Source organism: Heloderma suspectum, chromosome 5 (genome assembly GCF_057233095.1).
Source record: "Heloderma suspectum isolate Gila_16-S chromosome 5, 16-S_ref, whole genome shotgun sequence".
NCBI classification, from domain to species: Eukaryota; Metazoa; Chordata; class Lepidosauria; order Squamata; family Helodermatidae; genus Heloderma; species Heloderma suspectum.
In genome coordinates, this window is record NC_139462.1 from 175,182,467 (window position 1) to 175,207,881 (window position 25,415).

At 41.7% G+C, this 25,415-nt stretch overlaps 1 protein-coding gene across 21 annotated transcripts in view; it reads left to right on the forward strand.

Moving 5' to 3' along the window:
- Nucleotides 1-287: 287 nt before the first annotated feature.
- Nucleotides 288-25,415, forward strand: part of TBC1D5 (TBC1 domain family member 5) — a 412,711-nt gene continuing 387,583 nt past the window's right edge. For 8 of the 21 annotated variants that reach the window (XM_084858401.1, XM_084858405.1, XM_084858381.1 and 5 more), the window contains exons 1-2: nt 288-457; nt 23,771-23,833. The gene's annotated coding sequence lies outside the window, so the exon portion shown is untranslated. Of the gene's footprint in view, nt 458-771; nt 1,148-16,727; nt 22,027-23,770; nt 23,834-25,415 lie in introns of those variants that run through there. The other 13 variants (XM_084858402.1, XM_084858392.1, XM_084858393.1 and 10 more) reach the window with 4 other exon arrangements.

A 25,415-nucleotide genomic window follows, 5' to 3' on the forward strand; every position in this document is an offset into this window, starting at 1 on the left:
TCCTCGAGTCTTCTTCTGTTCTTTCCCCTTCGCGAAAGCTTGCCTGCCTCCTCCACCCCCCCCCCCCAACTCCCCGGCCGCTGTGGGGCAGCGGCAGAACAGCACTGGGCAGCCCGAGCCGAGCCGCTCGCCAGAGCAGCGCCTGACACGGAGAGAGACGCCGAAGCCAGCGCGCCGCCGCTGCAGCAGCGCCTGTGGGCGGCCTCCGCTTTCCCAGGCAGCCCGGGCGCCTGCGTGCAAGAGGCAAGGGGGCGGCGGTTGAACTCGGCAGCCAGCGTCGGCTGCGAGAGGAAAGGGGGGGCGGAGACGGGAGGCAGTCCGTCCTCCTTCCTCTCCCCCCCCCCCCCCAGCCCGGCTTTTCCTTTGCGGGTCGGTGGACTCTCTGAGCGAGGGAGGGACGCAGGCGGGGAGGAGGGAGGCTGGCTGAGCCACCCTCTTCAGTGACCAACAGCAGCAGGTAAACCCGGCTAAGCCCCAGGTCTCAGCGCCCCTCGGCGGCCCGCCCGCCCGCCGCAATATGAAATGACCGCCTTCTGCTACAGCCATCACCCCCTGCTCTTTTGCCCCGGCTCTGGCTCTTATCTCCCCCCCCCCCCCCGCCATTCCCCGCTATTCCCCGCTATTCCCCGCTGTCACGCTGAAGAGCAGCCGGAGAGGGAAAGAAGTGGCTATGAGGCCTGCAACGCTTCAGGCTGCTGCTCCTCCCTCCTCCTCCTCCTCCTCCTCCTCTTCCACCTCCTGCGCTCCAGTTTCTAGAAGCAGATCTGGGGGAGGCGCTTCCTGGTACTCGCTGCTCTGGTTCTCCTTCAGAGCAAGAGAGTTTCAGGCTATCATTTATCACCCTCCGCCCTTTTCACACAGGCGTAGGGGGGGAAGCAGGACCTCCTCTTCATGTGGGCGCTTGTTTTGACCGTCCCCTCCTAATCTGTAAATAGGTGGGGAGAAACCCCCCCGAGAAGTTTTCCTTTTCCTCTTTCGTCGTTCTTGTTTCTTCACTCCTCTCAGTGGAGCTGCTCTGATTTCCTCACTTCCGTTGTCCCCAAAACTTCCAATTCTGGCGTTTTATGACAGTTTCACTTTCACATTCCTCTTACAACGCAATCCTACGCGTGTCGGCTCTACTGAGTTGAGTGAGGCTTCTTCCCGAGTAAGTGGGTGCAGGATTGCAGCCTTAGGCACTCATGTTTTCCTTCCGGTTGTTGTTTTGGTTACATCTACTTCTAAATCATTTCTGTTGTTCCTGTTTTTTAAAAACAAAAACGAGGGCCTCTGTCTTCAGTACGGAGAGGAGGCCTCTAGCTTCTTCCTACTTCTCAACTTACACACTCTCTTAAAAAAAAAATGATTTGGTTTGTAGCGTCTACACAGAGGGGCCCAATCAATAAGGGCACCTTTATAAGTGGTTTCAAAGGCCGAGTGGGTTGTGAAGGACTATGTCACAAGTGATGTCATATTAAGAAGTGTGGGCACCTAGTAGGTGGCTGTGGTTCCAGTCTCTAGTTCAATGCATAGAAGTTGATTTGTTAATTTGTATTTGGGTGGGTGTCCATGCAACTAGTTTTATGTGCTGCTATTTTTTGGTTTTGGTTTTTGAAAAGTAGTCCTCCATGTGACATGGAAAATCATTTTTGAAACTGAAGGGTTTTTCAGAAGCTGTTTGTGATATATCATGAAGGTGTGCTATTCAGAGTGAGTGGAAGGGAATCAGAAATCCTACTGGGATTTAGGCCAAGGACATGCTGGAAGTAGTACTGGGCGTAAACTTCATTTAGTAATCTATGCCTCTTTTCATGATAATCTTGTGAAATTTATAGTTTCTTAGTGAAAAAGAATAAGGACATAACATGGTATTTAAAACAAGAATACTGCTTTTGTAATACAATAGTCTTTAATGCTACTTTTTTTTCTACAAGATGAGAAAGTGGTATGTCCTAGGATTTGTTGTTCAGTCGTTCAGTCGTGTCCGACTCTTCGTAACCCCATGGACCATAGCACACCAGGCCTTCCTGTCCTGCGCTCTCTCCCGGAGTGTGCTCAAGTTCATATTCATTGCATCGGTGATGCTATCTAGCCATCACATCCTCTGTCGTCCCCTTCTCCTTTTGCCTTCAGTCTTTCCCAGCATCAGGGTCTTTTCCAGGGAGTTTTCTCTTCGCATTAGGTGGCCAAAATATTTGAGCTTCAGCTTCAGTATCTGTCCTTCCAATGAGCACTCAGGGTTGATTTCCTCTAGGATTGACCGATTTGACCTCCTTGCAGTCCAGGGGGCTAGTAAGAGTCTTCTCCAGCACCACAGTTCGAAAGCATCAATTCTTCGGCGCTCAGCCTTCCTTATAGTCCAGCTCTCACAGCCATACATTACTACTGGGAAAACCATAGCTTTGATTAGACGGACCTTTGTCGGCAAGGTGATGTCTCTGCTTCTTACTATGCTGTCTAGGTTGGCCATAGCTTTCCTCCCAAGGAGCAAGCGTCTTTTAATTTCATGGTACAGTCACCGTCTGCGGTGATCTTGGAGCCCAAGAAAGTAAAATCTGTCACTGCTTCCATTTCTTCCCCTTCTATATGCCAGGAAGTGATGGGGCCAGATGCCATGATCTTGGTTTTTTTAATGTTGAGTTTCAAACCAGCTTTTGCACTCTCCTCTTTCACCCTCAACAAGAGGCTCTTGAGATCCTCTTCGCTTTCTGCCATTAGGGTGGTATCGTCTGCATATCGGAGGTTGTTGATAATTCTCCCAGCAATCTTAATTCCGACCTGTGATTCATCCAACCCAGCGTTTCTCATGATGTACTCTGCATATAAGTTAAATAAGCAGGGTGACAATATGCAGCCTTGTCGTACTCCTTTCCCAATTTTGAACCACTCGGTTGTTCCATGTCTGGTTCTTACTGTTGCTTCTTGACCCTGATACAGGTTTCTCAGGAGACAGGTAAGGTGGTCTGGTACTCCCATCTCTTTAAGAATTTGCCACATTTTGTTGTGATCCACACAATCAAAGGCTTTAGCGCAGTCAATGAAGCAGAAATAGACGTTTTTCTGGAATTCTCTTGCTTTCTCCATGATCCAGCGAACATTGGCGATTTGATCTCTAGTTCCTCTGCCTCTTCGAAACCCCGCTTGTACTTCCAGTAGTTCTCGGTTCGCATACTGCTGAAGCCTAGCTTGTAGGATTTTGAGCATCACCTTGCTGGCATGTGAAATGAGCGCAATTGTGCGGTAGTTTGAGCACTCTTTGGCATTGCCCTTCTTTGGAATTGGAATGTAAACTGACCTTTTCCAGTCTTGCGGCCATTGTTGAGTGTTCCAAATTTGTTGGCATATTGAATGCAGCACTTTAACAGCATCATCTTTTAGGATTTTAAATAGCTCAGCTGGAATACTGTCCTCTCCACTAGCTTTGTTGTTACTAATGCTTCCTAAGGCCCGCTTGACTTCACTCTCGAGGATGTCCGGCTCAAGTTCAGTGACCGCACTATCATGGCTGTCAGGGACATTAAGATCTTTTCTGTATAGTTCTTCTCTGTATTCTTGCCACCTTTTCTTAATCTCATCTGCTTCTGTTAGGTCCCTGCCTTCTTTGTCCTTTATCATGCCCGTCTTTGCACAAAACGTTCCCTTGAGATCTCCGATTTTCTTGAAGAGATCTCTAGTCTTTCCCATTCTGTTGTTTTCCTCGATTTCTTTGCATTGTTCATTTAAGAAGGCCTTCTTGTCTCTCCTTGCTATTCTCTGGAACTCTGCATTCAGTTGGATATATCTTCCCCTTTCTCCCTTGCTTTTCACTTCCCTTCTTTCGTCAGCTACTTGTAAAGCCTCATCAGACAGCCACTTGGCTTTCTTGCATTTCTTTTTCTTGGGGATGGATTTCGTTGCTGCCTCCTGAACAATGTTACGGACCTCCGTCCATAGTTCCTCAGGCACTCTGTCTATCAGGTCTAATCCCTTAAATCTATTCCTCACCTCCACTGTATATTCATAAGGGATATGATTGAGGTCATACCGGAATGGTTTAGAGGTTTTCCCTACGTTCTTCAATTTAAGCTGAAATTTTGCAAGAAGCAGCTCATGATCTGAGCCACAGTCAGCTCCAGGTCTTGTTTTGACTGACTGTATAGAGCTTCTCCATCTTTGGCTGCAAAGGACATAATCAATCTGATTTCGATATTGACCATCTGTTGATGTCCATGTGTAGAGTCGCCTCTTGTGCTGTTGGAAAAGAGTGTTTGCTATGATCAGTGTGTTCTCTTGGCAAAACTCTATTAGCTTTTGTCCTGCTTTATTTTGTACACCAAGGCCATGCCTGCCTGTTATCCCGGTGATTTCTTGACTTCCTACTTTAGCATTCCAATCTCCTATGATGAAGAGGACATCTTTTTTTGGTGTTAGTTCTAGAAGGTGTTGTAGGTCTTCATAGAACCGATCAACCTCAGCTTCTTCGGCCTCAGTGGTTGGGGCATAGACTTGAATTACTGTGATGTTGAATGGTTTGCCTTGGATTCGTACTGAGATCATTCTATCATTTTTAAGATTGTACCCCAGTACTGCTTTTTCCACCCTTTTGTTGACTATGAGTGCTACTCCATTTCTTCTAAGGGATTCTTGCCCACAGTAGTAGATATGATGGTCACCTGAATTAAATTCGCCCATGCCTGTCCATTTGAGTTTGCTGATTCCCAAGATGTCAATGTTCAATCTTGCCATCTCATGTTTGACCACCTCTAGCTTACCTTGATTCATTGATCTGACATTCCATGTTCCTAAACAATATTGTTCTTTACAGCATCGGACTTTCTTTTCACCACCAGACACATCCACAGCTGAGTGTCCTTTCGGGTTTGGCCCAGCCGCTTCACTCTTTCTGGCGCTACTTGGAAATTCCCTCTGCTCTTCCCCAGTAGTATATTGGACACCTTCCGACCTGAGGGGCTCATCTTCCGGCGTCATCTCTTTTAGCCTTGTGATACGTTCCATGGGGTTTTCTTGGCAAGAATACTGGAGTGGGTTGCCGTTTCCTTCTCCAGTGGACCACATTTTGTCAGAACTCTCTGCCATGACCTGTCCGTCTTGGGTGGCCCTGCACGGCATAGCTTATGGCTTCACTGAGTTACGCAAGCCCCTTCGCCACAACAGGGCAGCGATCCATGAAGGGGATGTCCTAGGATAGTGATTTCATAATTATTACACTTGTGTAATGCATTTTATTTTTAAATATTTTTTTCATAAATTATTTATTATCAACAACATTTATACATGGCCCAGTAAGTGTTGTCAATAACAAAATTAAACACAAGTTAATACTTTAATAGGTATAATAGTTTTATGACTACCTAATTATATCCTCAGATGCACTTCGTATGGAGAGGGTTTTTTTCCCTTCATAAAAAAGTCCACACGCCCATCCTAGATATAACTGGTTGAAAACATTGAATTAGAAAATATTATTTGTGGGTGAAGCTGACATATATTGGGTAATGGAAGTATACATAGGAAGTGGGCAAATACTTGTTCTTTGCTACACCATAAGGCAGGCTAGATTTAGAGAGCAATCCTGTGCCCACCAGACAGCATCTGAGCGGGGGCATAGGGTAGTTAAGTTTCCTGGCTCCAAGCTCAGAGACGGGTCTGACCTCATAGCCAGGAAACCATGCTCCTCGTCTCTCCACATCCCCCTCATAGCTGGCACAGAGAAAACTGTACCAGCTACCTCTCCATGCTCAGAAAATAGAGTGCAGAGACGGAGAAATGGGGCCGTTCCCAGGGCCGGGCAGGTGAGGAGACTTGGGTGACAGTGTTACACTGTTTCCTATGGCTGCCCCAGCCTCATTCCTTCCCCCTCTGAGATGCTGCTGCTAGATGGGCGAAATCGCCCATCTAGCAGAAATGTAGGGTGACTGGAGCATGAAGCCACTGCTCTCCTCCCACCCTGCATTGGATACTCATCAGCCTTCGAATTTGGAGGCTGCTGAATATCTGGATAGGATTGCACCCTTTATGGACTTAAATTACAGAATGTAGATGTTGGTTGAGTGTTAGGAGAAACTGTTTCACACTAATAGCAGTTAGCCAACCAGTTACCTAGAGGGATGATGGACTATTCTTTGCTGGAGGTCTTCAAACAGAGGCTGGAGGGCCTTCTGTTGGAGATGCCAGCCTCTAGCTTGGCATTTTCTTTACTGAGCAAGAGGCTGGACTTGATGGCTTACAAGGCGTTCTCCAATTCTGATCACAAAATTATAAACATGGGGGCCCACAAATTCTGGTTGGTCTTATTAGTCAACTTTTTTTTTTACTAGCCAGCTGTCAAGTAAGGTCCCAGCATGATACTGCAATAACATTATGTCATATGCCTTTTCAAAACAGATTTAATCAGTTTAAGGAGCAATCCTATGCATTGGACAGGAAAAAGGCCTACAACTCCTAGCATTCCTCAACCACCATAGCTGGGAGTTGTAGGATTTTTTTCTGTCTAAACCTGCATACGATTATGCCCTTCGTCAGAATGAAACAAGTTATGCATTAATAACTCAGGGTCTACATAAGTCCACCAATACATGAAATGCTCCTTTTAAAACTTTGTGATTCATTCCGTGGCTTTTGACTGTTTTTCCTGATCTTTTCCGCTTTTGCATATAAGTGTGTGTGTGTGTGTTCACAGATACTGTTCAAATATTATGCAATATTTATGTTTTTCTGGAGCAAAACCAAAAATGGGGGAAAGTATGGTTTTGGCTTAGTAAAGGCACAGTCATATGCACATTTAGTCGGAAAAAGTCCTACAGCTCCCAGTATCCCTCCAGACAGCCATGCTGGCTGGGGCATGGTGGGAGTTGTAGGACTTTTGTCTGTCTACACATGCATAGGATTGTGCCCTAAGATGCCTATTTCAATCCTCTGTTTGATACATTTTATTACAAAAGTGAAGGAAGAATGAAAAGTCTTCCAATAAGTGGGAATCCTGTGGTACCTTAAGGATTAAGAAATTTTTGGTGGCACGAGCCTACTTTTCAGATATTGTTTTTCATAACAAGTCACTAAAAATCTCTAATCACGGGTTTTGGAAAAGCTGTACTCTGAAGTTTATTTCTTATTCAGGATGAAACTGGATTTTGGGCATTTAAGATCCTTCCCAATAGGGATCTCAAAATGGCCCCCAAAAGAGTAAAGATCTTTCTTTTAGAAGAGAGGAAGAAACCAAACACTTCCTAACTAATGTTTTACAAGCCAAGACTGCAGTCCTATGCACATTTCATGCCAGTAATCTCCATTGGTGTCAGTTGTACATACATCTGAATAAGCATGCAGAAGGTCAGGCTGTAAAACACTGAGCACGTGTTTCACAAATAAGGCTTTCTTGCCCAGCTGTAGCATTTCTTCTGGCAAACTAAATGGTCTTGTTTATTTACTTAGTCATTTATTTGTTTTAAGAATATTTATCCCGCTCTGAAATGTCTCCATAAGAACGATAATGAAGACAACAGAAAATGAAAGGGGGACAGGGAGGGAAGAGAAAAAAGCAAACTTAGGCACCGGTTGTTAGAATTGCAAAGTTCTTATAATAACCAGCTTGAATGGCTACAATTCAGTGAACCAAATGGAGCTGGTCTCTCAGTGGAGCCAGTGACACTGTAGTCCTAACTTCTCCCTCTGTTGTAACTTGATGGAATAATTACTGTTTCACAAAAGTAGAAGGAAGAAGGAGCCAGACTAAGCTGATTTCTCAGCAGAGCCAATGTAGTGAGCTAGTTTCAAAATGTTTTCTCTGATCTTCTAAAGTTTTAAACTGCTAGACAGAGCTAGGAGCTTCATCAAAGAAAGGAGCAGAAATATACAGTCCTGCTCTGCACCATTCTCTCATTCACTCTTAAATGTTTGTTCATTTTTTTGACATTTAGGGCGCAATCCTATGGCCGCTAGTCAGCTGCTGGATGGCCATAGGATAGGTTGGTTTCCAGGAAACGACCTTGGAGCCCACGCTCCGAGGTTGGTTCCCTGAGAACCAGCCTCCACTCCCTCCCGTGTCACCTCGTAGGCAGCACGGAACGGCCCCACACTCTGCGCTCGGAAGCAGAGCGCGGAGCGGCAAAAACAAAGCGTTCCTGGGGGCATGTCAGGGCAGGGAAGTCAGAAATGCTGGTACGACATATCCTATGTGTAGTCTGGCTGCAGCTTGCCACGCTCCGAGGTACCACGTCTAGACAGCCTAAATCAGCTGTCTAGCTTTGAAAGCTGGGTTGGGGGAGTGGGGGAGTGAGGAGAAGATCTGCTCCTCACCACTCCTCCCGCCCTGGATTACTCCCTTAGTCTCTTACAGTTCAGACTAACAATTGGAAACATTAGAATTGGAAGTATTTGCTGTGATTTGCAGATCATAAAAGAAGAAAATCAAAAGTAGTCTTCATGCCTCCCCCCCTTCTATTTTTAGTATAGAACCCGATTAGTAAAAGTGAATTGGTCCTCCAAATGCTCTTTCAGAGTGACTGGCCTAGCTTCCTAGCTTCTTCCTTTAGAATTTGTGCTAATCATCAAAACAAACTTTAAAGCCTGCCTGAAGACATATTAGCAGCGCATTCACTTAAGTCAGACAGGATGGAAGGAATAGTCATGAGAGCAGGGAGGGGCAGTCATTGAGACTAGTGGCAAGAGTATTTGTGGATTGTTGTTCAATCATATGTGGATTGTGCTCAGAGAAAACCTCATGTACAAACGTTTCAGAACATGAATGTGTGTCTATTTGTGCCCATGTTCATGAAGTGATATTCCAAGCGCCATTCTTCCTATAGGCATGGAAACTTCTGACAATATTGATGGCATTCAGTGTAAGAGATCAATTATTTCCTACCTTATGTTGTTATTGTTGTTATTATTATATTTCTATCCTGCCTTTTCCCCAATACTGGGACTCGAGGCGGCTTTACAACATTAAAAACTTATGCAGTTAAAACCTATAAATATACAAAAGTTAAAAATATAATTAAATCATCAATAATATTAAAATTATATAAACATCAAAATTTAAAAAAACAACAAGAAACATAAACCATAATATCCATCCATCATGTATCCAAACATTATGTTTGTTTTTCTGTGATGTAACACAGTGCCATAGGAAAGATTTTGGGAGCCTTGTAGCTCATCCTTCCTTAGCAGAGCAAGAAAATGTTATAAATATATACATCTCATGCTGATGCCTAGAAATTCGGAGGATTATTCAGTTTTGTTTCTTAGAATGTCTATGTTTTTTGTAAATACCCCATCAGTTTATATGTGAGGTCAGGATTTTTTGGCCCAATGGGCAGAACTTTATATTTTCTTACATTGAATCTCATTTACTGTTTTGTTAGCCAGTCACCCAGACTGAAGAGTTCATTTTGGAACTCTTCACATTTCGCATGGCTTTTCACCATCTTGAATAATTTGGTGCCATCCATAAATGGGATATCTTACTGCCTGGTTCTGGCTCCAAATACTATATGAATAATCTTGGTATAGATAGTCTCTCCATTTTGAAAACTCTCTTTATTGCTAGCTTCTGGGTCTATTCTTTTATCAGTTACTGATCTATAAGAAAAACCATTATCGTTCCAAACTTATTCAGGTGAGGAAATTTCTCAGAAGCTTTTTGAAGTCCAAGTATGTAATGATTATTAAATCATGTCTATCTCCATGTTTCTTAACACTCTCAAATAATACTAAAAGTGATGCAAACCATAGGAACAAACTCAGACTGCAGCCCAATATTGTCTACTCTTGTCTGTCAGTGGCTCTCCAGAGTCTCAAGCAGGTGTGTTTCCTATCGTCTGCTACCTGATCCTTTTAACTGGAAATGCCAGTGATGGATCCTAGGATCTTCTGAGTGTAAGGCATGTGCTTGGTCACTGAGCTCCTTTGATTCTTTTTCAGTAAGGCCTGCTCTTTAATAAAGGAACATAGAAAGCTGCCTTTCACTGAATCAGACCATTGATCCATCTAGCCCAGTATTGGTGACACTGACTGGCAGCAGCTCCCCAGGGTTTCAGGCAGGAGTTTTTCCAGCTCTACCTAGAGATGCCAGGTATTGAACCTGGGACCTTCTGCATGCAAAGCAGGTGCTCTACCGCTGAGCCACAGCGCCTCCCTAATACGTTTAACAATTCTTGCTTTAATAATGCTTTCCATTAACTTACCCAAGATGGATGTTAGGTTATGAGGCTTATAACTTCCTGGTTCTCTCCCAGATCCCTTTTTAAAGATTGGTGTTACATTGTCTACCTTTCAGTCATCCAGGAAAGAAGCCAATTTTAATAATAAGTTTTATAGTTTGTTAGAAGAGCAATAATTTCAGATTTGAATTTTGTAAAAACTCTTGGGTATATACCATCTGGCCTGGTGACAATTTCTAATTTATAAGTTTTCCCTAGAATCATCTCTCATCACTCTATGTGACTTAGGGAGCAATCCTATGGCTGCTAGACAGAGGCTAGTCGGCCATAGGATATCTGGTTTTCTGGGAATTGACCTCAGAGCCTGCGCTCCGAGGTCGGTTCCTGGAGAACTGACCTCCCCTGACTTCAGTGCTGCCGCTGAGGCAGTGCGGAACAACCCCATCCTCTACGCTCGCACGAGGAGCATGGAGCGGCTGAAAAGGGGCATTCTGGGGGGGGTGTTCTGAGGCAGGGAGGGCAGAAATGCCTGTACGACACATCCAGTGTGTCGTATAGCAGCCTCCTCCCACACTCAGCCCTCCCGCGGCTAGATAGCTGCAATCGGCTGTCTAGCCGAAAATGCAGGGCAGGAGAAGCGCGGAGGGAATGATCCCCTCCATGCTTCTCCTGCCCTGCATTGGATAGGCAGTTGCCTCCGAGTTCGGAGGCGGCCTCCTATCTGAATAGGATTGTGCCCTTAATTCTTCGGACTCCACCCAGAAAAATAGCAGTTCAGCTCTATGTATCTGTTGTCCAATATCTTCTACCGTGAAGACCAACACAAATAATTCATTCTGTTTCTCTCACTATTATCCTTCAGTGACGCTTTCATTCCTTTGCTTCTAGTGGTTCAACTATCTCCCTAGCGGTTTTCCTGCTTTTGATAAAATAATTGGGTTTTTTTCTAGCAATATGCTCCTCCAAGTCTTTTTTTCCCCACTTGCTTTATTATCAACTTGGATTTGTTATGCAAAAATGTGTGTTCTTTCATATTTCTCAAGGAAGTGTGGTAATCATACAGATTCTCCTATTGCCAGCTAAATTGACAATATAAATCAACATATGCTGATATCTCCTAATGATATTGAATAAGAAAGGAAGGCAGGAAAGTGTCTTTGAGTAGAAAATGTTGGACCCTTACTATTCTGTGTGTTGGTGGAAGAGGAATAAGCATATCAAAACATTCCTGCTAAATGGGAGGGTGATTGTAGATGAAGTTATCCAAAGTATTGAATATTTGTGACTTGCCTATTTCCAAGCCTCTAAAATGGCCATTAAGACTAAGGAACAATAGAAGAGGGGTAGATGGGACATTTGCCATGGTTCTTGCATCACAACAGAGATCGTGCCTTTGGTTGACTGAAAATTAATGCACTGGCTCAGCTTCTGAGATGTAACAAAATCTTTAGGAACATTCCAGTTGAACAAAACTATCAGCATGCAAGACCTATAGACAGGTAGGGCTCTATAGAGTTGAAGAGAAGCAAATAAGAGACACTGTCAAAGTCTTGATCAAATGCTACAGCTGCACGTGATCGGGGTGTGTGTGTGTGTGTGTGTGTGTATGTATGAGTGAGATGTGTGAGTACTGTGAAAAAAGAATAAAGCATGATTGAAAATCTGTGTTGTCCCAATTGATAGGGAGCATTAACTTAAAATCAACTGAGGTCTTACAGCCAATAACTGTGGAGGTTTCAAAGGTTCTAGCTTTTGTTTAATTCATTCGTGGGGAAGGGGGGTCAGGTTTATCGGCTGTTTTTAGTAAATAAGGAAAACGTATTTTTCTGCAAATCTATGTATTTTGTGCATTAATTTGCTATCATACTTGTCAGTCTACAATGAAAGCATGTGCTCTAAATGCTTATCCAAAGCTGACTTTGACTTTGCAAATAGATGTACAGATAGGAAAGAATGATGTAATTAGATCTGGGTACAATTTGTGCAGCAGAAGGGTAATAGTTGAAATCAATCTCTAGTTATAGATAGGACATTTAAAAGGCTGGTCCTCATAAGAACAAGCAATGGTTGGCTGGGAAAACATGCAATATGATATTTTTAAAACTGCTGTTGATTAAGAAAAGAATAAAATCTTCCTTTTTTTACATAAGAAAAGTGGTGTATTTTTAAAAAAATCTTAGAAGTTACTCAAGTGTATTTTTTTAAATTCAAAGATGTAATCCACAGGCAAGATTGTACAACTGTGAAGGGAGAACAAACTGTGGTCGGATTAAGGCTTCCAATAAAATGGGGGAAAGAGTATTAATTGTAGTGATAACAGTATTTTGAGACTACGGTGGAGCGAATACTCCTATGCAATACCGAGATGGAGAAATACACCTTGATAATGACATGTAAGAGCTTTCCTTAGATCTTTGTTTTAAGGTATGTAAAATGTATCATGTCTAAAGCATAGCTATTACTCAGAAAGGAATCTGTTGCATGGGTAAGGTTTTATCACATGACATAAGCAGTTCTTGCTGGGATATGACAAGATAGATTTTATTGGGAACACTAGATATTGTGTATGTGTGCTTTGAACACTACAAACTGTGTGTGTGCACGCACATATGCATAAAAACACATTTTTTGTGTATGCGTGTGTGTGTAGATATGTGTTTGTGTTAACACAAATACACACACAATTTATAAGAAATATAGTGTGCATGAAATTTTCTGCTCTTTCTTAGGGAACAGAGATTAAGATACAAATCAAAGAAGCAATGCCGTATTTTTGACATCAGCGTGATGTTCATAGAATCAGCTGTTATGTCTGACATCTGATAGTATGATCAAAATAAAAGTGTCCAGAGAGAAAAGAAAATAGGCTGTCCGTAGTTTATTTCTTTATGGATAGATGTTGTTCATTTTTTCACTGCACCTACGTTCTTTGTTTTGTCAGACACTATTTTCAGTATCAGAATGCTTCATTCTATGTTGCTTTGTTTTGTGTTTCTCATGATACTTTGTCACTGTTAAAGAAATTATTAATTGATCTGACAGGGGTCAGACAGAATATATGTGGGTTACTCATAAGTTTTCACTGTGTGTCAAACAATATACTTGTTACTGTTATGGATTCTTGTGTAAAATGGATAATAAAGTGCTAGTATATTTAAGTAGAGTAATGCATTACCTTCTGGATGCTTGCTGAGTAAGCACTTATTTCATGAAGTCAAATATTGCAGTCATGTGTTTCAGACTGCTTGATATTCGTTCCAGGAAAGAAAATTGGTGTGTTTTCATAGTCTTAGAAGCATGAATGGCATAGCTGCTGACTTCAGCAGTAGAAAGTTTCCATTTAAATAGGACTCAAAATTAACAAATCACTGTCACTGCAATCAATATAAATGTACTGGGGGGCATGGACAGGAGAGACTGTATATTATATATCACAATTAGTATGACATGGCACTTTGATGTCAAGTGGAAACTTGACTTCCCTTTGGAAAACTTCCCTTTGTTCACTGGAAACAAAGCCTTTTGAAGAGAAACTGAAAGAACTGGGCATGTTTAGCCTTGAGATGAGAAGACTGAGGGGTGAGATGATAACGCTCTTCAAGTACTTGAAAGGTTGTCACAGAGAGGAAGGCCAGGATCTCTTCTTGATCATGCCAGAGTGCAGGACACGGAATAATGGGCTCAAGTTACAGAAAGCCAGATTCTGGCTGAACATCAGGAAAAACTTCGTGACTGTTAGAGCAATACAACAATGGAACCAATTACCTAGGGAGATGGTGGGCTCTCCCACACTGGAGGCATTCAAGACAAGGCTGGACAGCCATCTGCCAGGAATGCTCTGACTTGGATTCCTGCACTGAGCAGGGGGTTGGACTTGATGGCCTTGTAGGCCCCTTCCAGACCTACTATTCTATGATTCTATGATAAGTCTCTAATATGATAAAATCTTTTTAGGAGATGTTAAAGTTAAGGTATTTCAAAAAAGCTTGCTTAAATTTTAATGCATTGTGTGTGTGTGCTTTTTAAGGCTGATTCTTATGTTAGAACTTCTATGACCATGGTGACTCCCCATGGCAGTTGTAACGTATCGTTGTTGCTCCTCAGAGAGACCACCCAATCTTGTTTAGCCTATGCTACCCATTCATAGGAACAGCTTGGGCTGGCCTGGTGATTCTCCATGTGATTGGGGCAATCCATATGGTTAACTGCTTTGAAGCTTTATGCTGTGGGGAGCTATCATCGAGCAGCTTTCATGGGACAGAAGTAATGTTAGAAATAGCCTTTAAGAGAGCAATCCTGTGACTCCTAGGCAGTGTTGGGAGGGCCCTAAGATATTTTGGATTCCTGTTCAAAGGACAGTGCTCCAACATCGGACCCAGGATCTGAGGTCCCTGTCTCTTCCCCCTCACAACCAGTGCAGAGAGAACTGCACTAGCTGCTTCTCTGAGCTTGCAAACATGAGCTTGGAGATGAGGGAAAGGGGGCGTGCAGGTGAGTGGGGAGGTGACTGGGGAGGCCGGCTTACATCATATCCAGAGGCCTCCTCAGCCTCTTCCCTCCTCCTCCCCAACACCTTAGCTAGATGGGCGAAAACACCCATCTAGCTAAATTGCAGAGTGAGGGGAATGTGGAGGTGAAGATCAGCTGCACCACTCCTCCCATTCTGCATAGGATTCCCATCAGCATCTGAGTTCGGCGGCTGACGGGAATCCCGATAGGATTGCACCCTTAAGGGTAAAATCAAAGACTTAATGTTTGGGACAATTAATTATGGGGCGTTCATATGCCTGTTCAGACAGAAATAAATCCTAATCCTCTCATCATTGGGGAGTGCTGGGAGTTGCAAGACTTTTTTCTGTCTAAACCGGCTTAAGGTTTTGAATGTGGATGAGAGCATAAACTTTGTAGGAGCAACTGGAGACTAGTGAAATATGTCACTAAGAGAGCAATCCTATGGCTGCTAGACTCCGTCTAGCAGGCCATAGGATATGCTCTATTCCAGGAACTGACCTCGGAGCCTGTGCTCTGAGGTCGGTTCCTGGAAATCCGACCTCCCACTTCGTCCGTGCTGCCTCCGAGGCAGCACAGAGAAGCCCCATCCTCCTCACTCGGAAGATGAGTGCAGAATGACTGAAAAAGGGGCGTTCTGGGGGGGTGTTGTGGGGTGGGGAGAGCGGAGCTGCGTGTACAACACATCCTATGTGTCTTACATCAGCTTCCTCTCCTGGCCAGCCCCCCCTACTGCTAGACAGCCAAAAATGGCTGTCTAGTGAAAAGGAGCAAGGCTGGAGAGGCACGAACGATCCCCCCATGCCTCTCCTGCCTTGCTTTGGATAGGCTGTCGCCTTCGAGTTTGGAGGCAGCCGCCTATCTACTTAGGATTGTGCCCTAAGGAAATTGGAATGATTGCAGAGATTAATTCCAGATGGATGGACATTCTTTGCCTTTCTGTTAGTGTTAATTACCTAAGCACTTTGACCAGATGTAAACATATTTTCATTTCTGTGGGTGAGTTGGAGCTAGGGATGTATGAAAGTCACTTACCTGTGACGAAATCTGATTCGCGGTGGGGGGGAGGCGCTCCGGTCCTCCCCCCAAAATTCTGGCTGGGGGGGGAGGCGCCCCGTCCCTCCCTCCCGAAATTCTGGCTGGGGGGGGAGGCGCCCTGTCCCTCCTGCCGCGAATCCTGGCCAGCCGGGACTGCAAATGACGGTGGCCGTAGCCGCCGCCGTTTGCATCCCTGCAGTCAGCCGTGATAGGCTACGTAAATGTTTACGTAGCCTATCACGGCTGAGTTAAAAAAAACAAAAAAACCCGCGCGTACGCAAATGGCGGCGCCCATGGGCGCCGCCATTTGCGTTCCTTATTTTGGCACGTCTAGTCTATGTAAACATTTACGTAGACTACGACGAAAATAAGGGGAACGCAAATAGCGTAGCGTCTACGCTATTTGCGTTCCCCTTATTTTCGCCGTCTTAGTCTACGTAAATGTTTACATAGACTAAGACGTGCCAAAATAAGGAACGCAAATGGCAGCGCCCATGGGCACCGCCATCTGCGTACACGCGTTGTTGTTTTTTCTTTTAAATCAGCCGTGATAGGCTACGTAAACATTTACATAGCCTATCACAGCTGACTGCAGGGACGCAAACGGCGGCGGCTATGGCGCCTGCTAGCGTCCCTGCTAGCCAGCGGCCGGATGTCCCTGCGGAGAATCGCTGCAGAGCGGAGCCGGCCGGCCAGGATTCGGGGGGGAGGGGGGGAGCGCCTCCCCCCCACCACGAATGTCACCCTTCGAAAAGGTAAGTGACTTTCGTACATCCCTAGCGTTACCCCACTTGTTACCTCTCCCCAGTTTGAAAAGGTCCCATTGATAAGCACTCTTTGAGTCCGAATCTGTAGCCAACTGTGGATCCACCGGATCGTTGTTTCATCTAACCCACTTTGAGCTAGTTTGCGCATCAGGAGATCATGGGGCACTTTGTCGAAAGCTTTGCTGAAGTCGAGGTATATGATGTCTACAGCATTCCCACGGTCCACAAGGGAGGTCACTTGATCAAAAAATGAGATCAGATTCATCTGGCAGGACTTGTTCTTGACAAATCCATGTTGGCTTCAAGTAATCACTGCCTTGTTTTCAAGGTGCTTCCAGATGGATTGCTTTATGATCTGCTCCAGAATTTTCCCAGGGAGTGATGTAAGACTGACTGGTCTGTAGTTCCCAGATTCGTCCCTTTTACCCTTTTTAAAGATAGGGACAATATTAGTCCGTTTGCCATAGAGAAGGATAGAGGTCTGACTTGTCCAGAGCTAGGGTTTCTTTTTGTCTTGCTCATCAACTTTAATAGTGGCAGTATTGTGCTTCTCAGAGAACAGAGCTGCTGGGAGAAGGAGGGAAAGAGGTAAAGCAAAATCTGGTACCATTACTCATCATGCCAGTTTCCTATGATTTGGAGAAGCAGCCTGACTGAACAGCCCAGTCCCTGCCTAGCCCAGGATTTCCTTTGCTTTTCTCACTTCTTAATAGATTTGGCTGGTTAGTGAAATTAATCTCCCCTTTTCGCTCTCTGTTTTTTCGTTGCTTGCCTCATTTAATGTTTTCAGTTCCAGACCTGGAGAGGAGTCCTGTCTGTAGAGCCAGGGTGAGATTTTATTTCCAGACTAAATTATATCTAGCTTCCTTAGATGGTGTCCACTTTGAATTTTGTTGTAGGACAATCAGATATATAAATCAACTTCCCCTGCACTATTCCTACTGATATCTGGAGATAGTTTTCCTCTTCTCCCAGGAAAAAAAATCGTTGCTGTGGACACAGCCGTTAGAAGGGCTGGGAGAACACTTCTTGTATCCAGGAGAACTGTGCTTCAGGCAGCTATTTTGGCCTTCTCTCATTCCTGCAGAGCACAGGACAAGAGAGGCAGGTGGGATGGGGGTGAAAATTGACAGGATAGGGGGATAACTGATAGTTAAGAAGTAGAAGGATTTTAGCCTTGAGTAACAGTTTCTCTAGGGGAAAATACACAAATTAAATGTAAATGGGTGGATCATGATATATTATGGAGATGGTCCTCAATATTGACTGGATCCTAACTAGAGATGTAAAATTTCTGGAAATTTTGAGGCCATGAAAAAAAACCACATTTTTTTTCTGGGTTTTTTTGGAATTTTTTGGAAAAAATGAAAAATAAGCAGTAATTATTTTTATTAGCACTCTTTACAGATCTAAAGTCACTTTGTTGCTTTAAGGCAGCCTTCCTCAACCTGGTGCCCTCCAGATATTTTAGACTTCAGCTCCCATCAGCCTCAATCTGCATGGCCAATGGTCAGGAATGCTGACCTATAGTCCAAAACATCTGGAGGGTGCCAGGTACCAGGCTTTAGGAACATTAAGCAGCCTTTCTGTTCCTAAAGTTATTTCATGTATGATTTAGTTTGCTCATAAAATTATCATTTTATATTTTAAAACTTTTAAAAGTAAACTCACTAAATTTGTAATTATTGTCTGAATAGATTAGAACTACATTAAATGAGCGCTACAGCATCAGAAACACAGGACTCTATAGAACAAAACCCAAGCTGTCAAGAATGCACAATGATGACTCTACTCACATGTTAGGAAACTGACTATAGATGTCTATCAGTAAAATATACTTTAGATCAGTAGTTTTAATAAGGAATGAAAGAATGCTGGGACTCTTACAGAGAAGATTAAAAAAATATTTTTCCCATGGTTTCATTATTTCCAGACATTTTACATCTCTAGTCTTTGTATAAAAGTGTTTTTATTACATAGCTTTTAGAAATCATTTTGGGGGGAGTAAAGGCTGGGTAACAATATATAAATACTTTGTCTTCAATTCTAAAAGAAAATATTTCATAATCCAAAGCTATTCAGTTTTACCCATTTTTTTGGAAAAAAACAAAAACAGTTCTCGGTAAAAAAAAATAAATGAGTAGACATGTTCTTTTCTGGGTCTTCACATCTCTAGCCCTAACCACAATTGTTTTCCTACAAACACACATCTTTCAACTTTAAGCTTGTCTACCAGGCAGAATTAAAGGATGAGATTGCCTCCTCCCATAGCTGAAGTTCATCTTCTGAGGCCCTGTTACATGTCCTACCTCCTAGATAGGTTTGCTCAGTGGAGACCTAAGACAGGGCTTTTTGTGTAGCAGGACCCTGGTTGTGAAACTTCCCAGAGAGGTTAGGTTGGCTCCCTCATAACTGGCCTTTAGACAGCTGGTAAAACTATACTGTTCCATCAAGCACTTAGTGATTAATGCCGCTGTTTGATTTTAGAAGATTGTCCTCTTCTATTGCCATGTATGTGTTTTACCACTTTAGTTTTACTCCTCTTTGGAATTGTATTTTTTTGTTTTTATGATGTTATTGTTAATTGCCTTGAGCACTCATTGAGTGGAGGTGTGATCCAGAAATACGATAGATAAATAAATAAATAACTATAGGAAAATGATACATTATTATAGGTCAGAGATGGGATAGCCTGAGTTAAAGTAGCTAGATGTATTTGTCTCTGCTTTGGAAATTTGTCTCTTTATGATTAGACTAAGAACAGAATAAAGTATTGCAATATTATGCCAAATTCCTTTAGGCTGCAACTTTGTATAACTTACCTGGGAGTAAGTCTGTTGAACTCAGTGGGGCTGACTTCTGAGTAGGCATGTATAGGATTGCATTGTTACGCTCTTGTTTGTAATTTGAAAAGAGTTCTATTCTTAATACAAAAATAGTATTGAAAAAAGAAGAGGGAATTTTGCAGTGTTATAGAGGAACTTGACATAATACTTTGAAAGTAATGTAATTCTGTTTTGCCTCGCAGATAGAATTGCCATTTCTTGAAATAAAAACGTTGGCAGACCTCTTGTGCCCTGAACCCCTTGTTCATGCCTGATTTTCCAATGCCCATGTCAGCCTGAATATGTATCTTTCCCTTCCCAGTTTCCCCCATTATCTCAATTTGTGTGCAGCCAAAATCTGCTGTTTCTTCCCCGCTGCATTCCTTCTGCTTGTTCAGTCACAGATTTTCCCTGCCCTGTGATGGAGGAGGGCAGCGGGGCCCTTGGTTTGATTGTGCCAGGTTTCAGAAATTATCTATAGAAGTTGTTTATGTGGAGATAGTTCTTTCACTGTGACAGCTAAAACCAACTTATTTCTTTCACTATGTGCCAGAGGAGGCGATTGTTTTATTGATGAATATGGAAAAAGTGAGTAGTCCAGTGCTTTGTTCCATTCCTCTAATTTACGACACCAATAATAATGGATGATGGATGAGATATCCAAACATTAATAAATAATCTTAAAAGGTGTACTAAATCAAAGAGGAAGAGACCAAGGAATAATCTCATATAATGCTTCAAGAAGGGTAAGCTAATTCTAGTGTCATTAATTCTGCTATAAGCAACAAATAAACAAAACCCCATTTAAAGTAGATGTACTGTCAGTAGGATAAGAACTGTAGTAGCATTGACACATTTTTTTGCATTTTACAGTAATATATGAACAGTTTTAAAACAGTATCTCCGTACAGTAAAACATTTCTAGAGCCAGATGGTGTTCCTGAAAAAAGGTGATCGTGTATTCATGGAGTATCACCTTTGCATCATTGTTTTTTGTTCTGGAAAACTCTTTTATTTAATAGCTTATAAGGAAAATGGTTGAAGTTTGCTATGCAGAGTTTCACTATTTGATCACTTTTTAGTTAATAAAGTGAAAGTAAATGAGAAAAGCTACTGAAATAACTTGAGTACCCCTCTGTACAATTCTGAAATGACTTTTTAAAGTTCAGTTGTTATCATTTACCCCTTGGAACATCTCAGATGTCCTCCTGTTATTTCCCCTTAATGCTACTGGTCCAGTAGCAACAACAAGATGTTACATGTTAAGTTACTTGTGTAACTCTCATAGTACAGTCCTATACATGTCTACTAAGAAGTTAGTCCTGTTAAATTCAAAGGGGTTTACTTCCAGATCATCGGGTATAGGAATGTAGCCTTGTGCATTAAAAAAAACTCCGTTGTCTTTCATACCCCCACTGTAAATAAACTTTTGCCTTCCTTCCAGCTTTGTAAATATATGTATACAATTTCAGTTGCTTTTTGTTTTGCCTCTCAAGTAGAATTGCCATCTCTTGAAATAAAATGTTGCGCCCTGAACCCCTTCGTCCAGTTTCACTTTATTTAGACTTCTGTACTCTTTGTTTGTAAACTCATTTAGTTTATCAGAAACCCCTGACAAACTGCCCATTAATTTCTTCCCCGAATTTATGTTAGCAAATGGAACAGTTTTAGGCCCACTACTTTCCACTGGGGTGAAAATGTAGGTACCATATTTTTACCCTTTCTACACTATACTACTAAACTGAAGGTAGTGGTTGCATGTTAGAATGTTTCCCGACATGTTAGAATGCTTCATATCTGTGGAAAGGTAGGATGTCCAAAAGTTTCTAGCCTATTCTTCCTAGTCTTGGCTTGGCTTAGTCTGCTAGATACACAAGTTTTACACGGGAAGCATTCTAGCAGGAAATCCCCTATGTTTATGTATGTATGTATTTATTTATTACATTTCTATCTCAGCTTTTTTCCTCCTAAGAAACCCAAGGCAGCATACCTAATCCTCCTCCTCTCCATTTTATCCTCACAACAACATCCCTGTGAGGTAGGTTGGGGTGAGAGTCTGTGACTGGTCCAAAATCACCCAGTGAGCTTCCATGGCCGAGTGGGGACTAGAACCCAGATCTCCCAACATTCTAGTCATTCTAGTCCAACATTCTAGTCATTACACCACACTGTCTTTCTATGTTGAGTCAGGAGGGTATACTATGTGATTACGAATATTTGTTAGAGCATAATGTAGCTCCTGCTTAGAATATGTTGCATGGTATGGAACAGAACATACCGAACAGAACATACCGAAGAGAGCTTCAGCTATTGGGCGGTATAGAAATGAAATAAATAAACAAATAAACAAACAAACAGATATTTTAGGATCACCCTTTTTCATTAGGAAGATAACAGACTTCTGAAAACTCAGTTCTACTTCTAATTATACAATTATTTTATAAAGTAGTATTATTTTATTTTCAGTTAGATTTCCAAGGAATGATCATTCCTGTTAATGTTCTGTATAATGTTTGCATTTTAGTAGGTATCTTTACTGTTTTATTTTCTTAAGGCTAGTGCTAGTTAAAATCAGTTGTTACCTTATGGTAACAATTTGAAGGCTACGTCAGTACATCTTAATGGGTGCTGTTTTCTACCCTTCTTCAAAGAGTGCAAGCCATTCATAAGAAAGTCCACTATATGAATCTCCTAATAATCCTCTGAAGTCTTTCATATAGAGAATGCTACATTTTAGTTTGAAGGGTAAGTGTACTGAAGTACCATTTTAGTTTTAGAAGAAGTTGTATTTAGGCTATTAGAGAATTATCCTTTTTTAATTCCCTAAAATACTCTACAGCTCCATAGTTCCATGTATCTAATAAAGAAGGTGTGTTTCTCATAATTACTATATTTAGCTAGAAGAAAGGTCCTTTCAAAAGCAAACAGAAATAAGAATATGACAGTGTAAAATGATCACTGATCAGCATCATATTTAGTTCAATATACTCTTTTGAGTGACCATACAATAAAACACCTGCCACTTCCACTATTTCCTCATTGAGATTTGGAAATGTATTGAAGGGAAGATGTTGAGCTAGAATAAATATAAACAATTTTATGTATTATTGTCTCTTTATCACAAACCCCTAACAAGAACATGTGTGACCCATGGAAAGAACCCCAGTTACTGTAATAGTTATGCACCTTGAAAGTCTACAAATCTTGCTTGTGGCTTGCTTTTTACCAGAAATTGGAGCTTACTATGGCTTACATAGTGGCATGCATTATCTTGTTTTTAACAATTGTACTTTAACTCTTTTAGAGTACAGTGGGTGTCAGTAATGGGAAATAAGAATTCTTCACACCATAATTGGTATATGCTACCCAGCTAAAGGGTGTATCTTCTATAGTCCTTGACGTTTGGGGGGTATAATGCTTTGGAGCAGAAATATAGCATATTAAAATAAGTAAATTGAACTTGATTTGTAACATTCCACTGTTGGTCCTGGATGATGCCACTGTTGAAGATTATGGGTTGCATTGTTCTAATTTTACATGGTGAGTGCTCTCAGATAATAGAAACATCCTGTTGGATGAAGTGGACTCTACTCCATGAAAGCTTATGCCATTAAACATGTTTTATGGAGCAATCCTATGGCCACTAGACACTGTCTAGAGGGCCATAGGATATGCTGTTTTCCAGGAACTGACCTCGGAGCTCACGTTCTGAGGTCGGTTCCTGGAAAACTGACTTCCCCCATGTCCGCACTGCCTTGGAGGCAGTGCGAAACAGCCCCGTCCTCCATGCTCGGAAGAGGAGTGCAGAATGGCTGAAAAGGGGTGTGGCTGGGGGTGTTCCAGGGCAGGGAGAGCGGAGCTGTGTGTACGACACATCCTATGTGTTGTACAGCAGCGTCCTCTCCCAGTCGGCCCCCCCCCGCAGCTAGACAGCCAGAAAACAGCAGGGCAGGAGAGGCGCAGAGGGAACGATCCCCTCCATGCCTCTCCTGCCTTGCTTTGGATATGCAGCCTCCGAGTTTGGAGGCGGCCGCCTATCTTGATAAGATTGCGCCCTTAGTCTTTAAGGTGCCACAAGGTTCTTTATTGTATTTGCTGCAACAGACTAATATGACTATCTCAAAGTAGACATTTAGTAATCCCTGTATTTTTCCAAGGACTATAAGCTTTGAGGATAGGATTTAGAAGTCAGCCAAGCATTTTGTCCTCCTCACATTTTGTCTTCATATCTGAATGAATGCCAGTTTGCACAGATTGTATGTCAGTTTAAATACAACAAACAGGCATCAGTATGCTTGAAATCATTCCACCAAAGACTTCTAAAAACTTTAGGTAGTCGGCAAACAGTAATGGTTGTTTCACATTAAGTTGCTTTGTAGAAATTATAAAGCAGCTTTTTGTGTGCTTTCAAATAAATTGTTGTCATCCACTAATGAATGAGATACCATCTGTAATAATTAAGGTTATGCCGCTTGTTTTTCCCCTGCAGCAAAACTTCTGAAGGATAGGAGAAGATAGTAAGAAAACTACCAAGGAGGGCTACAGCAGTATTGTAAGTACTGCACTGAAAAGAGAATGTGAATTAAGAATGTTATAAAAAGGCTGCCCACATATATTTGATGAAAAATTAGTTGCATAAAGGTTTTACATAGAATTTTAGGGGCAAGATATATAGTAGTAGTCTTGTTAATTTACAAAGATTGCTCCGTTCTTGTGAAATTTAAAGTGTATCCTTTGGAGTGTAATCAGGAATTCACCAATATCACAGAAAAATATCTTTTATCTAACAAAGATTGATCTACTTTATATACATTTGTTTATTTAAAGCTGTCAGAATTTAGAAAATCATTATAGTTTTGTAGGGTTGTCATTTGTTTTAGTGACTTATTGTTTAGGTTATTTTGCAGAATTATTTATTTGCTGATTTATTTATGTATTTCATTATTTATTTATTTGATTATTTAGTAAATTATTTATCTGATGAATTATTAATACATCTTCATGACAAGCTTTAAATTATTTATAACTTAATTTTGATTTTATTGCTTTTCGGTGCTGCATTGTTACTGACTAGTTTTTTTTAAATCCCCCTACTTGGTTCTTGAAAATTAAAGTATTAGCTTTGAGGCAAGTTTATATTCATTTCAAAACCCATAGATATAATTTTTTTTCTTCGTATCAAGTACTTTTTCTTGTAGGTACACATTTTACATAGCTATTTGTAATGAGGCTGTGTACTTACCTGTTCACACTTTTACTCAATAACTATGTAAAGATAAATGTTTAACATTTAGACATAAACCAAAAACATTTTTCTTAAATGTGCGCAACTAATGTACTTCCTTGTAAATCTTCTTAGTGGGTTGGATCCAAAGGATCTTTCTTCATTGGAGGAAGGTGCTTTCTCTGATGGAAGAAGTTTCTCTGGAAGCAACCCATTATTTATATAGACATTTGTTGCACTGTCATTCCAGTAACTGAAGTTTGTATTGGTTGAAGCTTCAGAACAGCTTTCAGAACATAATCTGGTGCTCAGAAAAGTAATGAAAACTTTTCTGAGTCCGATCAAAATTGAGTAGGCTCTGCTTTGGAAATGCCATCCGGTATGATAAGAAGACCTATGAATGCTAATCTGCCCCACAGATCATTCCAAACATAGCTTCATTCCCGTCTGCAGCATTATGTAAATCTTTCTAGGTCTGTTAAATTTCTTCTTCACCATCTAATATGCTCTATGTCCTGCATTATACTGGTGATGTAATGCATTTTATTTATTTAAAACTTTTATATGCTGCCTTTCAGGGCAAAGCCTTCCCAAGGCAGCTTACAAAAGATAATTAAAACAATAACACAATTTTAAAAATACAAATAAAACAGCCTAATTACGAAACTGAAACGAGCAACAGATTAAAGCAGTTTAAAACCCAACTCACAGCATTTTTAATGGAAGCAAATATTTAAGGTCTGCTTTAAAAACTTAATAAATATGAGATCATATGTACTTCTTCTGGAAGAGAGTTCCAAAAAGTCCCTGTCTTGAGTGTCTGCCAGTCTGATGGATCTTAACAGTATACCTGTGAAAATATGATCCTAAGGCCGAAGTAGGTTCATATGGGTTTAGGTGGCCTTTTAAA